Genomic DNA, 22,992 nt, shown 5'->3' on the forward strand with positions numbered 1-22,992 from the left:
CCACAAAGGCAGTATGTAGTAAGAGTGAAAACATTTACCATTGATTGCAATATCAGCTCCTAACAGCTCTGGGGCACTTCTCAGATACCAGTTAAGGGAACCCTGTAAACTGTGCAGAGCTCCAAGCAGCTCTGTGCACACTGTAGTGTTCACCTTAGTCATCCCAGTTCCTTTTGTGCAGAGAACAGATGGCAACAGAATCTGATTTTTAGTAGTCCTGTACAATCCCTGCTAAGTGGTTGTCAGAATTTACTGCTGTTGTTACATACTGTAGATGCACCAAGTGGAAATTCTAGAAAGACTTTTATAAATGTCACTGTAAAATGCTTTCACCTCTGGAGCAGTTGGGTTGAGAACCCTCCAGTGTGGTCAGACAAGCTGCTACAAAATACACATGGAAGAGAGGCACTCACTGAGCTTTGAGGCTGCAGCATTTTTGGGGTGTAAGTGGGAGGTGGGAGGGGTTGTTTCTGTGGGACAAAACAACCTGCCTTTAACTCAGAGGTCACTGGGGCAGAACTGCTGATCTCTCTTTCCAGATGGTTTGAAAGCTGATCCCACATGCTTGGATTGCACGTTTATTTTGTACTATTTTGTAGTAATACAAAATGCAATATTGCTGCAAAAAGAGCAACTGAAAAGCCAAACAACCCTACATCTCAGATATTTGGAGTTTAAGTGACCTGCCTTCCACCCAGGCTTTTACAACATGAGATGACATTGCTAAAACAGATTGACTGAGAAAGAATCAGCAGCTCACCATGCAAACAGGTTAGTAAATCATTTTAGGGCTGAAAGAAGCTTTTATATTAATGAAATGGCTTTGTATTACAAACCTAATCTAGATAACCTGCTTAATTCCTTGTCATCTTAATTCATGAATTTATGTTAGGAATTCCCAAAAGTCTGGGACACTTGCCTGAAATTTTTAATTCCTTTCAAAATCATACATCTCAATCAGAAATATAAATGCAGTGTACCCAATATTTCTTAAACAAATGGAACTTTTAAATAAATATAGCTTAAAAATATTTTATGTATTTTCCTATTGAAGAACATTGCAAATATTAAATATATCACATTAGTCTACAATTCAGTTAAACGGATTTATATTACTTAGCAATTCACATGTAGATGTTTTTCTAATGGAATTTTAAAACACAGATAATCCTCACAACATGTTCATGAATACTGTTTAAGTCTCATAATGTTCTTGCAAGGCAGTGTAGAATGCTTTTGGCTTTCAACAGAAATACCTTGGGAATGGCAACCAAACCTGGGAATCAGCAGAAGACATAGGACAAGACCCACTGTCTGCAGCCTGCAGTGTTGACAGCTCCCAACCCCCCCATCATTCCAGCTGTGTACCTCTAATACAGCAACACCTTCCTTAAAACCATTTTTTGCTCTTCTAGAAGTGGGAATGCAGCTGTAAGATTCAACCTACCTTCAGCTAAAGCCACGGTGAACTCAAAACCATCCACGGATAATTTTTGTTCCCCGTGCAATGAGAAAGTTTTCACAGGGATGAATCAATCCCTTCAATTCCCTCCTAACAATGTACTTTGGCATAGTCAAAAGGATCTTCCTTTATTTTGAAGGTTAATCATTCTGAGGCAATACTATTGCACTGTTTTTATGGGCTTTTGCCGTAGGGCAACGTTGTCCTGCATCTCTAAGGCTATCACAGCTTGCAAATGCAATTTTTATTTTTCTTTGTTCTTGCTATACTGCCTACACAGATAATACTCCAATAGTTCTCTCAGCCAGCACCAACAGAGAGCTGGCTCATTTAAACTATCCTTGAATTGGATCCAATGTGGCTGCAAGGCTGGAGTTTTCACAGTGTAACACGGGGCAGTTAAAGACCAATTTTTGCCATGGAGTTCTATTTTCTTCCAGATCTCTCTTGCACCTCTACCTCAATATAACTTTTGGATTAACTGCTCGAAGCATCACATACCACTTGCACCTTCCTACTTTCTAGGATCCTGCTGTATTTTCAGGTGCAAACTACCTAATGCTGCTCTGCTGGCAATGACATGATCCTTGTGGGTCCCTTCCAACTCAGGATATTCTGTGATTCTGTGACATCCCCAAGGTTTATGCCAGACTTGGCAATGAGAAGGCTGAGGTAACCAGCCTATTTATAAAGTGCAAGACCTCATAAAGACAACTCCCTCAAGTGTAAGAACCAAGAATAACCCACAGATTGGGGTAACCCAGAGCAGAGACATTAGAGAAGCCCAGAACAAAAGGAATGGAAGTGCTTCCACTAGACACCCTCTGACAGTAACAATCCGAGGGAATTGGATCCCTCTTTGTCGAGCAGAGTTCCTGCCCCATTTCTCATCTGGCCAAACACTGGCAGCAGCTCCAATAACACACCAGGGTATTTTTCAATCCTCCTTTTATCATTTCCAGTGGCAAATGCCAGCAGTGCATAAACACTCGCTGTATCACACTTTCTTCCCTCTGAAGATGAAAGCAGTATATCAGAGGTGGAGGTGAGGGTGGTTGCTGGGTTTTCTTTATAACAGCAGTCAATAAACTGCCAGAATTACCACCACGGATCTCCCAGGGGTTATTTGCAAATATTATACTTTGTTGCATGTGTTTATACAATCACCTTGTGGCTTTGGGTCAGATAAGCAACGAGAGACAAGTCAGATGCTTTGCTGATAATCACTTTTCAGAACCTCTTTGATTCCCTTTCAAGCAGATGAAGATCTGGCCCACAGCCTTCACAGTGTTTTTGAGAAGAGCCAGATTGAACTCCAAAACTGCCCTGACAGTCCCACTGTTTTACCATTCTTGAGTTGCCCAAATGTCCTTTGTAGATTCATTTGCTTCCTCAGATACATGAAGACTACTTACCCCTATATGAAAACCAAGGCAACAGTGCTTTACACAATGCAGGTGTAATTCTCCCATCAAGGAGCTGTTTGAGACAGTGACTTTACCAGTCCATGCTTTGTGCCATGTTTGATTTACCAGATATATAAATGCTTTATTCCACCAATGGCAAAACCAAAGCAATTGCCCTGCCACATGATTTATATTATTTCATTCCTTCTCTGCTCTGCAGCATCTCAAATCAGCCAAGTGCTCCCCATACTCCTGTGCTTCATTTTGACTTTTCTTCAGAATTAGAGTCATTCACAGGGACTTTGCACCCTGGACAGCCAAATTATTTACAGACATACAGACTCCCTCTCTGTTGAATCCCTGCCTATGGCTCTTTGGGGATTTTCAAAAGTTCTTTCCCAGCTATATTATTACAAATGTCAATTCTGCATGACTTCTCAGGGCAAGAAAACTGAATTTTAAGAAGAACTAGGTATCAATTTCCCATTTCTCAAACTGGGTTTGCAGATTTATTCACAAAACTAACGCTCCTCTCCTTTGGGATCATTGAATGGGTACAGAACTAAGAAATCCTTCAAATAAAGTTGAGGCAATTTTAAGCAAATTCTTCCACAAAATTAAATGGTATTTTGGTATGCAGTTCTGCCTCCTCTACTGGGATTTGTGACCAGCTAAAAAAATCATCTGGCAAAAATCTTTCACTCCATTTACATGTTATTTTAGCATCATCTCAAGCTTCCTTCACAATCAGAAAATATTTTGCATATTGCTTTCCCACTGTATCAGCAGACACAGCTCTGCAAATTGGTGCAATATATGAAATTTGAACTATAGGGAATAAGTAGCTGATGATGCTAAATGTTATGACTTTAACTGAACTTTCCAGGAGGCAGATTATTCCACTTATCAAAATTGGTTTCCCAAGACAATTTGGTCTAAAAATATTTCAGATATTATACTCATTTTTCTTGTCAGACCTTTAAATTCATCATTTAGTTTCACAGCAAAAACATCCTAATGGGTACAACCTCTTCCAATTCAGGTACAACTTTTCTTTCACATACTTTCTACTTTCTCTCCTTCCTCCACTACTTGATCCTATAAAGAAAACCAGAACTCTGACAGACACATTTGCTGCCCTGAATTCCTCTTGGTGAAAGTGTGATGCACTTCCCCAGAACCAGCCTCTGAAAACCAGCCCCCTGCCGTTGTCACCCTGTTTTCCAGGCCCTGCAGTCCCACACTCAGCTCAGGTGGCAGCTCCTCCTCCATCCCACGCAGGCAATCCCTGCTGGACCACAGGAGCTGGCACTTTGTCACCCTAGAACTGTTTAACTTAAGCTTGGCAGCAGATTTGGGCTCTTGGAGCCTCCTCTCTGCTCAGCAGTTGAGGCAACTCTTCCATGTTCCTTCCAAGCCCCACTGGCTCGTGAAGAACATGGTGAAACTCAGCTAAGGCAGCAGCCAGGAGAGAAAACATCAAATCACAGATGCAGTATTGTTCCATTACCCATATATTTCAACAGAAAATATCTTTATTTTTATTATTATTTTGTGTGTGTCACTGTGCCAGGTGACAGCTCTTCTCAAAGATAAACTGGTAAGGTTTAGCAGATTTTAAGGGAAATGTGCACAATAACAATTTTTATCTCCAAGCCTCTAATATACTAACACCCAACCTGCCTCTAAAATACTTCCACATAAATTCAAGCCGTCAGAATACAGAATATCAGTCATGTAATGATATACAGATGCTGTAATGCAGATATGTGTAAAATAATCACTTAATTACAAAGCTGTAGCTCTAGCAGTCTTTTGCTACACTACAAAATGACACAGCATGTAATATGGGAAAGCAGCTCAATCTATAGATTACTGATTTTGTGCTGCCTGCCTTTGCAGCAAACCATGCTATCTGCTTATTCCAGTGGCATGGCACTAATTCAAAATGCAGGAATTGAATTGCCTTTCCCAGAGTACAAAGTGGGCTGTTTAAATCTGACAAGGCTTTTGCCTTCCTTTTCTCCTGCCACCCCCCAGCCTCCACACATAAACACATAACATCATTTAGACAAATTTTTTCAAAGCAGCCTTCTCGTTTCTTTTCTTTATTTTTTTTTTGTGAGTGTGAATTTATGAGGGGACTGAGATCCACAAGAGCAGAAGCTAAACTAACATGTTACTTAAGCACATGCTTTATCAGCATCACCTCTGGGGGGTTTCCTGCTTCTAAGCTATTGTGCAAACAGCCTGTGTTTCACAGCAGCAGAAATCTCTTTGGTCAACATTAGCATTTTGTGTTTCGATTTATTCCAGGTCCTGAAGATAATAATCATGTTTCCCTTCTTTAAAGATACCTACCCATTACATTATTTTTTTCACTGATTCTCACTACAATGAAGGGATTTCCTGTTCCTCAGGTGGGGAAACTGAGGCATGATGGCATTATCCATGAGCCCAGGGGCAAACAGAACCCCTATTTTCCTAACAATGCTCTTGTGCTCCAGCAAATGACCCCACTGTGTCAGGTTTAGCTCCCTCAAGCAGCACTCAGCTGTTTGGAATCGTTGATTTGTCCTGTCCAAAATGGTTATTAATTGATCACACCTCCTCTCCTCACTCCCCATGTTCTCACACACATCAAGCCATAACTTACTCCACAAAAATCCAGAGCATTGGAAGGGGATCAGAACATGACCTCTGTACTTGAGCCCTTGCCCACAAGAAATAAATCTCCCTGCCTCATTGGTGTTTACCCTTTCAAATTCTGGACTATTTCCTCTGGGAATGAATGTTAACAGGCCATGGCCAATACCTACTTATAGTTTTTCCTTTATTTTCCAATATATATCACAAAAATAGTGGTCCTCTTTACCACGCACGGTGTAATTTTCTTTCCTTCCATTTGCTTTTTTGTAACTTCAGCCTCCTGTAAATCACATTAAAAGGACTTGCTTTCTAATAGTTTTCTTATTGACTAATATATTTTATTTGGCACCTGTTACCTTGGTAGATATTTCTTCTTCCAGTAATTTACTATATGTGACATAGTCCCCTAAGCACTAGTCAAAGGGAACCAAGACAGTTAAACAGCAGATTTACTCGATGCTCCTTGGGCTTGGGGTCAAAAAAAAAAGAACTTGTTCCTGTTATGAAAATCATCAGCATCCTCAGTTTTGCAGAGAGGACTTGCCACCCCATGTACTTACAGGAAGCAGCTGACATGATGGATTATTTTATACAAGTCACTTAGGCATGCTGTGCCCATTTATCTATTTAAAATATGAAATAACTCTTATCTAATACAGAAGTGTTTATTGAGGCTTAATGAGCTGCTATTATGTTTATTACAGAGATTTCTAAGGACCACATGGCATAATGCTGCTTTATATATGGAAGATGATTAAAACATCTTCTGAAGTATCAATTTGTAAGTAAAAAGGGTTCCAGCTATGAAACCACGTGCTATTACACTCTAGAGGACGTGCTATAATGCCTGTATTTCTTCAAAATACTTGTTTAATTTTAGTACATTGTTTCTTTATTACCACAGTTTAGTAGTGTTAAGGATTTAAGCACCACAGGCTCCTGTGAGATTGGGTTGGTTTTCACTTGTTCTGTCTGCTGAGCAGCATTTGCTCACTCTGTGACTCAGGGGAAGTGTCAGCTGCATCAACAGCTTTGCTTTTCCCAGTGCTGGGAATGTTACCCTTCTGGATGTCACCCTGTGCAAGATAGATGTGTCAAAACTGTCCCCTTCCTCCAGACACGTGAAGCAAGATTTTAGGAAACTATTCCATTATGCTCTGAAACATCTAAAGATTTCCAAGTAAATAGTTGGCTCTCGGTGCTGTAACATGAGGGTTCTGAGAACAAAAAAACCACCACAATCAAAGCAAAAAGTCCTCCAATAAAGGAAAAACTGGTGACTAGAATGGAGAGAAGTTTCCTAACTTTGTGGTTGGCTGCTGCACCCTATTCTGGATCTCAACCAGGCTGGCAATGCCAATGGCAGCTCTCCTGCTGGGCACAGGGATCTGCAGGTGCCGCTCATCCAGCTGGGCACACCTGGCAGGCAGCTTGTTCCAGCTTGTCCTTGCCTGATAACCAGATTTTTGGAGCCAGTCTCAGTGTATTTCCCAGCAAGGAAGGATCACTTCCCTCTCTCTGCCTTCTTTAGCTTAAGACTTCACCATGGGAGTGTGGTGTGATGGAAATGCATCCTTCACCCCCACCACAGCTGCCAGGGAGCCCTGGGGTGCCAAGAGGGGCAGGGTAAGTCAGGAGGCAGTTACTCAGTGGGCACAGAATAGGTGATGGACACTGCTCCATTCTCAGCAGCTTTTTTAAGATCACGTGCCAGGCATTAGGAAAATATTATGGGAAAAAATCAGAAATGCTCTGACACTCCTCTGACCTGTGACCCAGCCAGGAAAACAAGTCTTTGCCACAGAAAACCATGTCATACAGGGAGCAGGGTAGTTAGTCATATAAGCCACGATCCAGAAGTCACACTACACCCATAAATACTGACACTGTGCCTTGTTCCTGAGGGAAAAGTGCCAGTGTCGCCTGAGTTTGGTTTTTAAACACATTTAGTTCGGCCAATCCAAGAGGTCAGGTCCTTCAGCACAGTTCATCTTAGTTCAGAATTGCTCCAAAAGAAACCAGGTTAAAATCACAGCAACTTCAGGGGTTAGATTTGTTATAATTTAATGATTTATCTTCTCTCTCAAAGCACGAGCACATGCTTTAGTACTGAATTATGCAAAGTTGCAAGGGCAGTGAGCAAATGGCTGCATATAGGTGAGGGGGGGAAGACTAAAACAACAAATATGTTTTGAGATCTCCTCCGTTAACACTTTAAATTTTTCCAAGTTTTGTCTCTAATAGGACAAGCAGATGAAATTTCATTACCTTCTGAGTAAATGAATTCCATAAGCTGATCATAAAGTCAACAAATTCATGTTTCTTTATGCTTGTTATACATGAACAGCTTTTTGTAACAACAATCCCTTCCAGTACAAGAGCAGCAAGTTTATAAAAAGGGCAGGAAGAAAATTTTGTTTGAATTAACTCCTGCACCGTGTAAAAGAAAATTATTTGTCTTCTTTGAAAATTTCCTTAAATCTAGCTCTATATCTCTCTGTCACAAAGCAGGTATCAAAGAACAGCTTGAATTTCCTTCATGAGCAGTGATAACAAGGATCATTTAAAAGAAATGAAAAAAGTTATGGACTAACACACAGACATATATATATATATATATATATATATATATATATATCTCCACACACATAAGGAGAACCTCCCTAAGAAGTCCCTGTGATGTGGAGAATATGCAACATTAAAATATTGCCTTGGGTAAGAAATTCAATTTCCATGTCCAGAATCCACAGTCCTGATCTGGGGCTTGATTTTTCAAAGCAGCAGCTGACTCTTGTATTCTTTATTTTGCAAATGTTGGTGAAGGACGGAGGCTTCATAATTATATCACAGACAACTGGGTTTTTTCTTTGAAGATCAGTTATCTTCACAAACCTTTGGAGAACATAATTATTCCTGTCACTAATTCCTGTTGTGGTTTTTTTTTTCCTGAAAGTAAAAACCCAGAGTTTTCTCACAGTGCTCACAATTCATGCAGTGCATGGTGCTGTGACACTTTAAAAATGACAGCCACCACCTACAAAGGGTATAGGAACTTCCCTAAAAACGTGTAGGAAAATTCCTTTCCCTTATTCTGCTCCAGCTGGCAGTGCTATGCTTTTCTATCGATGAGAGGACACTGGTTTAAATCAAATAAATTATTACTAACGTTCTTCATGACTTTGAATTGTGCAGGGTTTGGCGACAGGGAGACTGATGGACAGCAACAACCTGCTGAGCAAACAGAAGTACCACAACAAAAGCCTTTTATGGAGGAGAAGTTAATGACAGTATTTACCTTTTGGGATTTCGTTGGCAGGAGAAACATCACCCCATGGCTTAGCAAACCTTGGAAGTTTAGGCAGTAACAAGCAGAGTTTGGCAAGACAGAGGATTATACTCCAGGTGTTTCTCCAAAGATACCTAACCAGCTGAACTCCTGAATCTACAAAATCAGACCTGATGTCTTTGTGAGGTACATTGCAACGAATACAATGGAAATGGGAAACTTGATGGCTAAGACAAAAATCCTGCCTCCTCCAGCATAGTCTGAGATTTTTATTATTGTCCTGGTCGTGATCTGTGAAGTCAAGAATGGCAAGTAGAAATAAAGGGAGAAAAACGAGCTCAAGAAAAAAGAGACTTTTATTACATCCATGCAGGAATGTTATTAAAGTGAAAGAAACCTGAGGGAACAAGGGCTTTGAGCTATGATATTCTTTTCTGTAGAGCTGATGAAAAGAGACTATGAAAGGTCAAATAATTCTAATTCTCCTCCCTGAAGTCAGTCATTCTTCCTGTTGTCAATGTTCCTCTGTAGTGTACTTAGCAAAGGCAAGATTGCATCAGCTCATGGCTGCAGGAAGAATGAATTAAACAGAGCAATGGATGCATTCCTGCTGTCCCACTCCCATTCTCCATTTCCCTGAAATGCTGACAGTCTGAAAGCCCAACCTCACACCCTCACGTCAAGACTTCTCTCGGCAAAGGAGATTCCCAGTGTGGGAAGGAGCCCAGTTTTGGGGGGTTATCCCTGCTGACATCCCTCCTTCCCTTTGTACCACCCCACTCCCACTTTGTACAACACTCAGGCTGATTCAGAAAAAGGTGCAGGGCACATGACTAGGAAATAAAATGTGGAATCCCAGCTCAGTGAGAATCCATGGGGAGTGATCACAACCAAGAATTTCACCCAACACATCAGTCCTGCTCATGGAGGAATGAATAGGCTTTTGGATGTAATTTCTAGGATTTTGGGATGACCTGAATCAGCTAAGTACAAAGGGTTAAAAATAACTATTTAGGTAAGAAAGGAAGAAATATGTATTAATATCTTTAATGAGCCATAGGTCTCCTGAAGATAAAATTTAAGAGCTTAACATTCCAGTGTCACTGAATTTCCTTTTTGTGGAACATGAAACTGCGGCTAGGCAGTTGGAGAAGAAAACACAATCTTGCTTCCTTTCCATATTCATGATAATACTTGTCATAATAATTTACTTTTGTTTCAGTAACAGGAATGTTGGTGTTTTTCCATTTCCCCGATGCATTTCCATTTTCACACTTCCCCATCTAATATTAAATATATTGGAAACGGTGCCAAAATATTCAACAATATTGAAAAAGCAGAGGAGAAATAAAATTACTGTCGCAGATTTCATATCACTCCTTTTCCTAAATTAATAAATATTTCATTTTCTTATCTAGAGAAGCAGCAATGAACTTCCACTCCCAAATATGAGAATCTGACAAGTTAAACTTAAAAACACGGTTTAGCAAATAGACTATCCTGAAAATGACACCATGACTATTACAAGCAGCAATCATTCCCACAAGAAAGAGGAACAATTAGATTTTTGTCACATGATCCTACCATTAAAATGTCTCCAGAGTGAAAGATTTAACAGATAATTTCAGGTCACTTTGCCAATGAAATCACAGGGAGATTGGAACTCTGGGTCACTGATTCTAGATAGAGGTGTGGCAGAGCCACACTCCTAATCGTGATTAGGGTTTTCCCCTCCCTTCCTGTTCCAAAACTCACACTCTCCTCTCTGCTGCTGTATAGCAAAGACCATAGTGACACTTGCTGGTGCAGCAAGGAGTCTGAAACAAAATACTAAAGGAAGCAGAGCCAACTGCAGTTGGTTTTTTTATTCATATCTTCCCTTGGGGAAAAATGCTCTGAGGATTCTGTTTCCCGCTTGGCAGACCAGGAGATGTACAACACTGAGGGGCAATTATTCTGCTCCTGATCTCACAGTGTAAGCACTGAACTAGCAGCCTTGGCTATCACAGGAGCAGTGTGCCACTTTGTTAAACTTAGTTGAGTCAGTCTTCTCCTTTCTTCCCCTTTTTTTAAAAGATATCTGAAGAAAAAAAGTACTCCAATACCTACTCCCTCCCTTTGCCCTCCACCTCCCTTACCGGTCTGCTTAAATACCCCCTGTACTCCTTAAATACCCCTGGGTTGCAATAACCTCTCCTTTCAAGGAGAAGGGATTGGAGAAGTGTCTCTCCCTGTGCCTGGTATTTATGGAGCACCTCAGTCCTGCTTTCAGAAGAGCAGTGCCTGGCACTGATCCTGCAAGGAGAGCCAGAACCTCAGGATGTGCTTCCAGCCATGGGAGCTCGAGCAGTGCCTTGGACTCCTTGTCCCCTCCACTGCAAAGGGCAGTAGGAGACATGGATCTGATTTATTTGAGGGAGGGACAAGTGGTTCTGCAGTCATATTACAAGCTAGAGATACTCCATGGGGTTATAACCCCCTACAGCCTCTTCCCTCCAATCCACATCCAAAATAGGAGTGAAATTTCTCTTAAAGGGAGGTTGTAGTGCATGTTCACTTAGCTCAGGAGGCTTATTGGACCCTCAGCTCTCTCACTTGATACTTGGAAAGTAAAGGAGATTTTCCCTACAGGCTGTGACAACAGGAACAACGAAAAATCTCCAAATGAACAGCAAAGCAGCACTTCTGCCATTTGTTGATTAGACTCACAGACAATTCTCCTTCACAGGTAACTGAATATGTCAGATGGTGATTTCATTAATTTTTTGTCCTGATAGAGGCAGTGTGGTTGCTCTGACCTGAGGTTGAATTCACTGTTACTGCAGAGGCACCTGGAAGCACCTGACCTCCCAAGTTGTTAATATTTAGGGTGTAAAAGGCTGAGAAAAAAAAAGAAGCGAGGTACAGCAAGTACATGGGGGGTCAGCTTGGATTTACACCTTGTTCCCATCATAAAAAGAACTTTAGAGAAAATTTCGGTTTTAGTCCTCAGTTGTTCAACATCTTCCAAAGGAGAAAGTCTTTTACTTCCCTTTCCACTTATTTTCTTATGACCTTTCCACATTTTTAACCTGTTCTAAGGAGCCAGGAGTACCATTCCCAACCATACAGTTTTTCACAGGTGACAGAGAGGGGAAATAAAGGGCTGCACCTCCTCCTCTACAGCACATTTCAGCAACATCTACAGCATGTTATGTGATTCAACTGAATGAGATTTTCTGCTTGCTCCTTGCCCTTTCATTCCTCTCCTATTGTCCACAAATCACATTTTCCTCTCAATGTCTCCATTTCATCATTTACCTTGTCCATTTAGACTGAAAGTATCTCAAAACAGAGCTTTCTCTTAGACATCCTAAGTTACATACAATAGTATTGGGGAATTCTGGGAAAGATAGAGGTATTTCCAACCCTCAGGTCCTTCCAGCAGTGAAGCAACTCCCCCTACATGTTTTTACAACTCAGTAAGCCAAGTTGTGTCAATAACTTGTTTTGGTTTGGTTTCAAACTTCCCTGCCTGAACAGATACACTGCAAAAATCCATCGCTCTCCCCATTAAAAAAATGTCCTGGCAAGGCCTTAACCAGTTTTAAAATATTCAGATTCATCTGGACAAAACAGTAAAAAGTTGTTTAAAACCATGAACAAATACATAAATCTGGTTCTTATCAAAACTTTCAAAATGAAAATGATTTGTCTTGATGAATCTTTTAGCTGAGGCAATTTGACAAACTCAGCATGAATGAATAAACTGTGTCAATCAAAGGCAATGTGAATTTACACTGAAAAAGTTCCATCCTGAGATTATTGACCAGTCCCAGCTGTAACACTTGTACTATGGATCAATCCTAATTTTTGAGTCGGTAACCAGACAACATTTGGGTCTTTAGTCACTCAGTCTTCCCTTGGCACAAACAACTGGTGTGTGCTGAGCAGAGGGTGGAGTGATCCCTCTGTTAACTCTGCTTTGCTTTCCTACAGCTCAGGCACTGTTTGACTTCCATCCCTGGAGTAATTAGGAATCTGCTGGGCTCCTGTATGAACTCACCCCTCTCCTTTCAAGCTTCCATGTACATTGAAGAAGATCCTTTTGGAGAGAGCTTGGATGGTTTCTTTGGAAGCAAAATACACAGTTTTGAAGCGTATGGAGGTCAGTGTGTGTGTGACGAGGCACAGCAAACCCCAGTCACTGCTCCAGGATCTGCAGGATTGAGGGGCTGCCAGGGCTGATCCCTCTGCCAGCTCTGTGGTCACTCAACTCACACTTTGTGCTGCTCCAAAGGAGTCTAGTGCACCAAACAAATTCCAGCTAGAACAAATGGCAGGATGCAATGGACCCAGGCCACTGCAGCTGAGGCACAAATATTCCCAAACAAAGCCAAGAGCTCCCGTCATGAACAGTGTTCCCGTTTGTACCAGAGAAGATTTTAAAGTACAACAAGAGACCATATCAAAAGGTTATATATTGCAAAGAAATTCGGAATTTGGAAGTAGGTTACAATCAGAAGTTTTGAAAAAAACTGGAGAATCCCTAGTGGTATTCTTTCATGGATGTTCAGAGGGGAAAATGATTCTATCAAGGAACTAGAAAAAGGGAAAATAAATACAGGGGATAACACTAGAACTAGGATGGGGGAAAAAATTCCTCTTGAGCAGTTGGAGGCTCTGGTATTATCCAGTTTTTAAGCTACTTGGCCTGCAAGTGAATATACTATTAAAACTCCCCAACTTTGTGGCAATGTTAAAATATTTCAGCTGGGAAAACTCATAATATCCCAAGAGCAGGAGCAAGTGTTAGTCCTAAATTCCTCTACAAAAGAAACATAGAGTTGCAGACTTAAATAACTGCATGCAATGAAAGAAGGAGAAAAAATGATACTTCGCCAAAAAAAACCCAACAAACCAGGCTGCAGATACTACCATTTTTCTTCTGGGAAAAGCATAAAATAAAGAAAGCCTGAGCTGCTGCTTAGGTGATACTTCAGAAATGCAAGTGGAGTCCCAGTAGAATTTCTCAAGTTGCTGTCAATTTATTCCAAAGAAATACAACTTAGCAAAAGCCATCAACACAACAAGCTGATATTCAAACACTCCAGTGTTTTTATCTCACTGCTTTAAACACAATCCTAAAGAGAATCTCTGTTTGCTGTGGTTCAGGATGACTGATCTTGACTCTTTTTTAAACAATCAGACGTGGATAGACACAACATTGTGTAAAGTCTTCCTGCACAGTGTCCTTGCACGGGGCACTCCAGCCTGGCAACCACATTCTGGAAACTGCTGCTTCTCCAAGTCTGAAGCACTGGCCCTGACTTACCCATGAACATTCATTTATAAAACAAAAATGTGTTTCTGGCACCTTTTGAAGCCTAAAGCACTTACATCCCAGGTCTTAGAGGCACGTCATTCTGCTTGGAAGCACGAGCTGTATTTTTTTTAAGGATCATATGGTCTTGTAGGGGCAAGTGTTAGAGGGAAGTGGCCTGTGTCCATTATCCTTGGTCTGTAAGTTCATCACAACTGGCACCTGAACCAGAAGCTTAAAGATGGCAGCACCTGAAAACATGGGCACCACAGGGAGCCCTGCAGGTGCTGTAGCAGGGTCTGCTCGTTCCCCTGCATGATGCCAGGGGGCTGCTGAGCTGTGACATCCTGATAGAGCAGCAGGACTTGTAACAGAGGAAAAGTGTCCCTCTCAACCACAGGGGCAGATTAAGAAGTAAATGCTTAAAACCAAAGGAGAGAAAGCAGCTTTGTAACTCACCAGAAGGAGATCTCTCCTTGCTTCCCTCTCTCGCCACCAGAGATGAGATCTATCACCATTGCTCTTGCTCAGGAGAATGAGACATTCAAGAAGGCATCTGAAGCCTGGAAAATGAAGAAACTCATGAGAGCAGGAAATTAATGGAGAACAAAATGCCTGTGTTGGGGTTAGCAGGCCTTTTCCTTTCCATATGGGACATACAGGATATAGGGAATCTCTCTCCCTTTAAGTCTATAATTATGGCTGTATTTTCATTCATGGTCCCACCAAAAACACTGAAGCCCAAAGCCTTAGGATGGATACAGTCTCTAGTCCTTTCCCACTTGTAATACTTAGAAATACAGACTTCTAGCAAAACCAGAAAAGGAACCTTTCCTTGCAAAATACTTATGAGAAAGACAAACACTGATCTTGAGATCACATATTAGGGAATTTAGAACAAATTATGTTCTCAATATGATGACACTGAGGTTGCAGAGAGCATGAATAGAGGTGAATTTGATGTTAAGAGTTTAAATAATTTGCTCGAGGACACAATGCAGTTCACTGTGTGCCCTGAGATTAGAAGCCAGGAGCTATTAAATTCTTTCTCTTGTTCCCAGACTGCTAGACTAGGGAATAAAGCTCCCTGCAGAGAGGAATATTTAAAGAAAAAAAAAAAAGAATGAAGAAGAAGACTTATTCACTCAGTACAAGCCCTAGAGTAAAACCACACATGTAATATCACCAGTGCTTCTCTGTCCCTCAGGTATATTCTCCTCAACCTCCTCTGACTGAGAGAAGTAGAAGAAATGGCAGTTTCCCAAGAGCCATCTCCCCAAAACTGAGGGTTATACCTTCTAGGACTTGGGAGAAGGGGACTTAAGTGTGGCTCTACAATCCTAAATATGAGAAATAACTTCAATCCCTGCACCTGAGACATCCTAGCGAGCAGTCAGCAGCTGGTATTAGACCCCCTGAGAGCTTGACAAAGGCAACAGCAAAAAAGAGTTCTTCTTTCCAGTCATTAGATGGAACACAGAAAACAGGCCACCAAATCCTACAGTGCTCCAGCCTCCCACACACCGGGGAGGGGAGGAGGAAGACTGTGACACCTTCCAGGCTCGTCCTTTATTAATACATTGAGCTGTCAACACTTCGGAGCAAATACTCTCAAGATTTTCCCCAGCCTTTGAATGCATCAGGAGTTGCTGTTGTAATGCTCTCCTTCTCCTGTTTTTGAAGAGCTTCCTGCGAGTTCCACGGACACCAGGAAAGGACTCACTGTCCCCCAGCACCCTCAGGACGGCCACTTGTCCTGCCTCCCCTGTGCCTTCCCACTGCCTCCAGTGCTCACGTGAAACGTTCTGCCTGTAACACCCTTCCCCAAGCACCGGGGATCCAAAGGGATTCACTTTGGGGCAGATGCTTTGCGATGAGATGGACACCCCAAATGCAGCCCAAGGGAAGGAAGGAACAGCAGTAAATCCCATCTGGAGCTGCCTTTCCTCCACGCAGCCCAGTAGCACCAAGAATATCACCAACAGAGCAGTGACTGCCCCAGGGAGGAGCACCAGTGTGCCAGGAATTGGCCTTGTTTACATGGATTAAGAGACCAGTATTTCTTATCATGCTGAAATTCTACCTTAACATGAAACCTTTCAGAATTAGGACAAGCTTTTTACTATATTTGAGCAATTCTTACTCATCCACAGTGCAAGTTTGGCCATTTACTGGGTCCTCACTATACTACAGTGCAATATAATAAAGTATTGATTATTCATTCAGTTTTCTCATAATTATATTCCCCAATGCTTGAACACTGGCAACTGCAAATGACAGATGTGTGAGAGCACTAAAACATAAATACAAACAAAATTTGAGATTAAATCAGCAAGTGTAAGATGGCAACACATTTCAGGACTAGGCTGATCAATGATTGTGAATGGGAGGAGGTTTTATTCAGGCTATAATACTAAATATCCTTCCACACCTCTCAACACCTGCCATTCTTTACCACAACACCTCTTACTGCAGCACCTGATTACTCTGGAGCTCTTCTTGGTCAGATTTGTGCAGAACTAAAGACAGATGTTGCATTAGATCCTCTTTTCCTGGAGTGAGGATCCAGGAACACCTGTAGTTTGTCTCTTTTCAAACAACAGGGTTGGATCTGCCCTGCTGTGAGTTGAGCATTTCACTTGCTCACACCAGCAGTCTGGAAATCAGACTGGATGGACTCACAGTTTGTTTGGTGTGTTAATGCCCAGAGTCCTACAAAAAACCCCACAATTTTCCCTTTCAAATGAGCTTTCTGAGAAATTATTAGGCTCGTGTGTATTCATTAAATAAGCCCATGATCAAGTTAATGTTATTATTAGCTTTTAACCATGCAAACACAGTCCAGATAAAACTGGGATTTACAATGGTATGATCACATCAACTCTCACCTGGTCATTTATTCTGCCATAAAATGACAATAAAAACCACTAACTGTGCTTGGAGCTTGTCTACCTTTCTAATAAAGCACTGGCCTCAGTTCTTTGGATTATTTTTTTGTTTTTTGCTGACAAATGAGGAACAGCTGATCAACAAATGTATTGCTCTTTTTACAGCAGACTCTTTTCTTTTTTCCATACTGTGATGATTGAGAACAGAACACCCAAAGTCTGTCAAAATAAAATTTCTTTGGAACAAAGCCACAAAAAGATAAAATGAAGTTGTCACTGAAAATTAATTAATACAAAGCAGCGATTGGTAGGAGGAATAAATACTTAGACCTAAAAATACCAGTGCAACAGCGTGCTGAAAGGTTATTTTTAGTCCTACTTCTAACAAGAATATCTCAGTATGTTTAATAATAGCAAACTGGATCTCCAGGGCAAGATATTGAGAAAAATTGTTTACAGCAAGCACTTCCAGATCTCAAAAACCTACCTTAAAAGATTTTTAAGTTGTTATTAAGCTTTGGCTGGCTTTTTAAAGAAACGGCTTTAAAATACTTTTTCCATTATATACTTTCATTATAACAAGTGAGGTTTCTGTGTAACCAAAAATCATTACAGCACGGGCACTTTCAGTGTCTGAGTCTCCACAAAAGCCAGTTTTCTGGAATGTAAGTGTGAAACCAGCACACACATAAATTGTTTCTCATCTAAGGAAAGGAATGTATTTTGAAATTAATTCAGAGTCCCATTAAAAATCTTTCATCTTTCTTTTGTAATAAATAGCTCCTTAAGAGCAACTAGATGGCAAGAATTAAATCTTGTGGGTTGCTTTTAAAAATCTATATCCAATTCTTGAAAATCTATATCCAATTCTAAATACATTAGACCACTGGAGCCTTGTCTTGGTTTAACCAGACAGAGGCAAAAGTCTCATCTGCTGAGCTATAAGAGCTTTTAACTTTCTCTCTTTGGGAATTGGATGAAGCTGGATATACTTTCAAGGTTCTTAATATATCCCTTTGGATATATTAAGGTAACAAACCCAAAGCTGTCCCCAGTGAAGTTCCCCCCTCTGCAAGAACTGCGTGTTCATGTCCTCTGAGAACTTGCAAAATGGAGAGAAAAACCATCTCTGTGCCTCTAAACAGACACACATGAATTCTTCCAACGGTATCCCCAGGGTGAGGGATGTCACTCCAGTCCAGTGGGACTTGGGGGAATGAACCCAAGGCCTTTGAGTGCTTTTGTTCCACAGCCTTGTGTTGGTTACACACTGGAGTGGTTTGGTTTAGGACTTTTCCTGGCAACATATTAAATATAGATATTGCCCAAGACTAGTAGGAGTGATGAGATACAGCTCTCAAAATATTATCTAACAACCCCATATATGTGATGTCTGAGATTTTCCTAAGAAGCCTCTTTTCCTAAGAGGAATATTTATATTATTGATCCAATATAGTGAAGGAAAATGATCATAAGATGCCTTGCATGTCTTCCAAACACTGGAATCAGATCCTATAGCTGTCCTTTAACAAGGAAACAAAATATTTTTGCCCTTTTACTGATGGCACAGAGAAATGAAATGAGCTACATTTCATATTATATGCCACACATTCCCCCTGGTCAAAGGAAGATTTCAAAGCCAATTTATCAGAAGATGGACAAACTGAATGAAATAGCCTAATGTTTGCAATATGTAGATAAACACCATTTAAATTTGATTGACATCCCAGGAATTCTGGGGTTTTTTTGGTTGCTGTACTTCAATAACAAATATTTGGAGTACAGTCCCATGAAAAAATATTTTCTTCTCAGCACTTGCCCTTGTGTTTCAGAGTCAGTGGTTGAACTGGTCAATATTTTTTGGATTTGAGGGCAAATCCAGCTTTTACTCTCATGCCTTTAGACATTTTCTGAGAAAGAATTCACTGACCACATGTAAGAGGGCAAGTTAGTGAAAAATAGAGTAGAGCAGGACTGGCTGGAGGAAGAGACAGAGAGCCATGGATTGTGAGGTCCCTCCAAGCTACTCAAATTACTGCACAGTCACAGAGGACTGTTCCATTCAGGAGCACAAAACCTCTCCAGAAGGGTTCTGCAGTCTCTCCTCACTCCTACATCTGCAAACTGCAATGCCAGAGTGAAGCACTAGGTCATTTCTGAGCTGATTTTTAGCTCCAGCAGCTGTCACTGCATCAAACTGTTATGTGGGAATAATAAGTTCAGCGTCCTTTCTGCTGGAGATGTAGTGCCTTCTTGGAAAAGGTAAAAGATGGGAAGATACAGAGGGAAATGGTATACTTAATAAAAGTTTTGGATGTGTCATTTTTGCTTACCAAAGAAAATTGGATAGAAAAAACCCTGGATCCTTAATGGATTGTTCAAATGCTCATTAGCATCAATCAGATTTATTTGAACAGATAATTATCCCCATATTGTGCTTTCATCACTGAGATTGTTTACGTTAAACTGTCAAGCAGCCATTTCCAAATTTTACTCCTTGATGTGCTGAAGTTCCTTTTACAGTCAGGAAAACAAAGGAGGACTTATTTTTCTCCTCCTCCCACCCCTCAGCTTCGTTTTGACCCCGTTTGAAGTGTTTCACAGGGCTTTTAAGTCCGCGGGAGCACTGAGTCATTGTCAGTTCAGACGTTCTGAAGAACTGCAGGTACAGGTCTCCCCAGGAGAAGCACAGTGAGAGCCCAGTCCCTCTGTCCTGCTCCAACCCATTCATTCCATGCTGGAATGTGCACACAGAGAAGCTGCAGCTTACCAGTGGCAACTCTTCTACTTCCAGGAGTCGATTTGGAGCTGCCAGTCCCTCAACATTCACTTTGGTGGTTGCTATCAGTGTGTTTAGCAAATCAGTCTATTTGCAGCTACAAGTGATTAGAGCCCCATGTAAGAGAGTAAATTGCTCTCTCTAATCAAAGCAAGCCAACCCATGCCTTTAGGCTACTCTTAATGCATTTATCTGTTGCTAAAGAAAGTACTTTGGCAATACACCTGTCTTTTTAATTTTCTCTGGCTGTCAGTCACCTTTCTATTCTACATACTGCTCCTCCACAGTAAAAGTCAGTCTTCTAGCCAGTATGAATATGTGTTTTCTTCAATGGTGAATGACTGATTTATGACAATGTTCAACATTCGATGTTTAACTATGGAAGTTCTTAAAAAATGGAATAAATTTTTTCTTTTTTTTTTTTTCTTTAATTGCTTTCCCACCCTTTTACCTCCCACAGCAAACAGCAGAAATTCTTTAAAGGCATCTCCCAGGAGGATATGCAAGTCTTCCTATAGAGAGAGACTACAAAACAAACCAAACCCCAAATCTCTTAATAACGCCTTGAAAGGTAATTAATCCTAAATAAAGCCAAAAGTTCCTAATTTGTCACTTCTCTAACTTCAGCTATGTGTACTCCTACAGAATTCATTAACATGGAGAGCTGTGGCAAATTGGTAAATAGTGCTTTTTGTCTATAACTCCCAGTTGATAAGGACTTGAAAACTGTATCTACTTACAGTGCTTTCACACAAGTCAGTCTGAGAATTTAGCAGCAAACAGGAGAAAAAAAAAAGGTGTTGACCAAACTTTGTCCATCAAGCAAGGAAGAAGGATAAGCTGTGTACTTCCTGTCTTTTATCTTCATAAAACCCCTGTTAAGCATTTTTTCGGTATAAATCTTCAGTCTTGGGTTTAAACTCCCTCTGGGCTTGGCCAGCTGTCCTGGTGAATCCCAGCATCTCTGCAGCTGTCCAGCAGCCAGGCTTTTACATCCTCTCTGTCCTTTGCTATGCAAATGGGGACCTCACCTGAATGAAAAAGGCTTTTTATTTCAGAGCAGGGACCAAACCCTGCTGAGGAAAAACGCAAAGCCACCCTTGCATTTTGTTAAGGAGCACGTGGAGACTGGCATTTTATCATTTCATATACTCCCCAAGAAATCTTTAGAGCTCTGAGAGATGGCAGTGGCTGCTGGCCCCAGTACAATTAGAATTGGCACCAGGCATCAGATGGGGATGCAGCCACACACAAAGGCCAGCCTGTTGCACGGGGATGTAACTTCAGCTCTGCTCAAAGGTCAACCACAGGAAGTTGTTATCCTAAAGGGAAATAAATCAGGTGGTTTAACTCTATGGAGAAGAGTAACTTGCTCTATTAAGTGTTGGTTTTGAGGCTGCACAGGCAACGCTTGAAAAATGAAGGGAGGATGGCGCCTGTGTTTTGCATTATAATTCAATTTAGCAATACCACACACACACAAAGCTTTATTGCTAATGGATGCACCAAGCAGACCTGACTGCTCTACATCAACAGCAAAACAAAGAACTCCCCATCAGCAGTAGGCTATCATTAGCAGTAATGTTATTCCAAAGCGTGGTGTATCTGTCAGGCAAATGTAACTGCATCTGACATCCACCACAGTTCTATTTGCCTGGCTGAGATTATATGTTTCAAATTGAGGAACATCTGTTTCGGGCATGTGATGAATCATCTTCAACTATATTTCCTATTTCCTGCTATCCTGTGAGATCAGGCAGTGGAAAGGAGTTACATAACGCTGTGATTGTGTTGTTTTTCAGTACTACTGAAATTTTAGTTTCTTTTTTTTTTTTCTGATCTGTGGCTCATTTCATGGTTTAAAAAAAAAAAAAAAAAAGAGTTGCCACAGAGAGGATATTTCCATTTCTAGATAGGAAGAAGCTGAAATATAAACTTATGCTATGGATATTCTTCCTTTCCTATTGACACTAAGTCAGCTGAAATGGCTCACTCACCCCCAGACAACAGTTCTAGAGAGGAACAATATGATACTTTTACCAGTGTCCTCCTCAGCTGATCAGTTGTCTCACTGAATGTACTAGAATTGTAGCTGCTTGCAAGAGTATGGGGGAATAAGTGAGTAACAAGGTAAAGCAGAAGTTTATATAAAATACAAAATGAACACTGTGAGACGTTTGGTCATAGAGGAGTTTGGCAATGAAAAATAAGACCCTTTGATTGAAATGTAAAATTTCACACATCAAAAAAAAGGGATTAATATTCAAGCAAAGAGACCTGACAGCATATCAGCACAGCACATGTAGAAAATTTAATGTAGCACTAATGTGCGTGTCTTCTGCATTTAAAATGAAAATCAAGAGCTATCAAGAAGAATAGGGATGTTTTCAGTGGGCTGGATGGTGAGTAGCAATATGAACACCTTCATGCATGAGAAAGCACCATTTGGCAGCACCCTGAAGAGGATCTCTGTGTATTTAGCCCTGTGCAACTGCTGATATAAAAATACTTGTCTCTCAGAGGGTGGTATTTATTGTATGCCAGTGATGTGCAGCGGGACAAAAGCACACCAGATCTTGTGTGCAGCCACAGGGGGCTCAAATGCTTGCTATGTTGACTTTAAAAGGATGGTTTATAAAATATCTTCACAATCCTAAAACAATAAAAGCATTTAGACTACTTGCTCAACTAGCAGAAGGCAACCAGTTCTGCAGCTTTTGGAATTCACTTTGGTTTCTGGACATATTACATTGTTCTGGATCACACCAGGCGGGTCAGAGCCAGGTGATTCTGGCTAAGCAGAAAAGTCTCTTTCAGTGGAAACTTCAGATCCAAACATGGATCCCAGCTTCCCTTAAATTCATTGGAATCTGAAGTCAGGAATTTAAATTGGGCTCCTAGGCCATCACTCCAGTTAAGAGGAGTTCTGTCCCTGATTAGTGCAGATATTGCTGGCTGTGGATCCAGCTCCCAAAACTGAATGCATCACAGCTGACCAGGAGCACTCCTCCAAAAGCAAACTGCCACATCAGCAGGGCATCCAAAGCAGCAAGAGCATCTACAGCAGCACCATCTGGTGTCCCTCAGTGGTTTTATCGTTCTGGTAAGTGTTGCAGATGAAGTTAGCACACAGAAATCAACAGCAAATGAAACAGTCGCATCCTGTCATTGCCACTGCTCTGTCCCAACTCTCACAGTGAACAAATGATGCCATTTATCT

General features: G+C 41.0%; 1 long non-coding RNA gene across 1 annotated transcript in view; it reads right to left on the bottom strand.

Annotated features, from left to right (window-relative positions):
• Window positions 1-22,992, bottom strand: part of LOC120322481 — a 42,569-nt gene that overhangs the window by 16,892 nt on the left and 2,685 nt on the right. Inside the window, exon 2 of the long non-coding RNA XR_005562634.1 lies at window positions 14,565-14,668. This is a non-coding gene — a long non-coding RNA (uncharacterized LOC120322481). The remainder of the gene's footprint in view (window positions 1-14,564; window positions 14,669-22,992) is intronic.

This window comes from Pipra filicauda, unplaced genomic scaffold (assembly GCF_003945595.2).
Source record: "Pipra filicauda isolate LSUMZ 115617 unplaced genomic scaffold, ASM394559v2 scaffold14_size4853619_pilon, whole genome shotgun sequence".
Lineage (NCBI taxonomy): Eukaryota > Metazoa > Chordata > Aves > Passeriformes > Pipridae > Pipra > Pipra filicauda.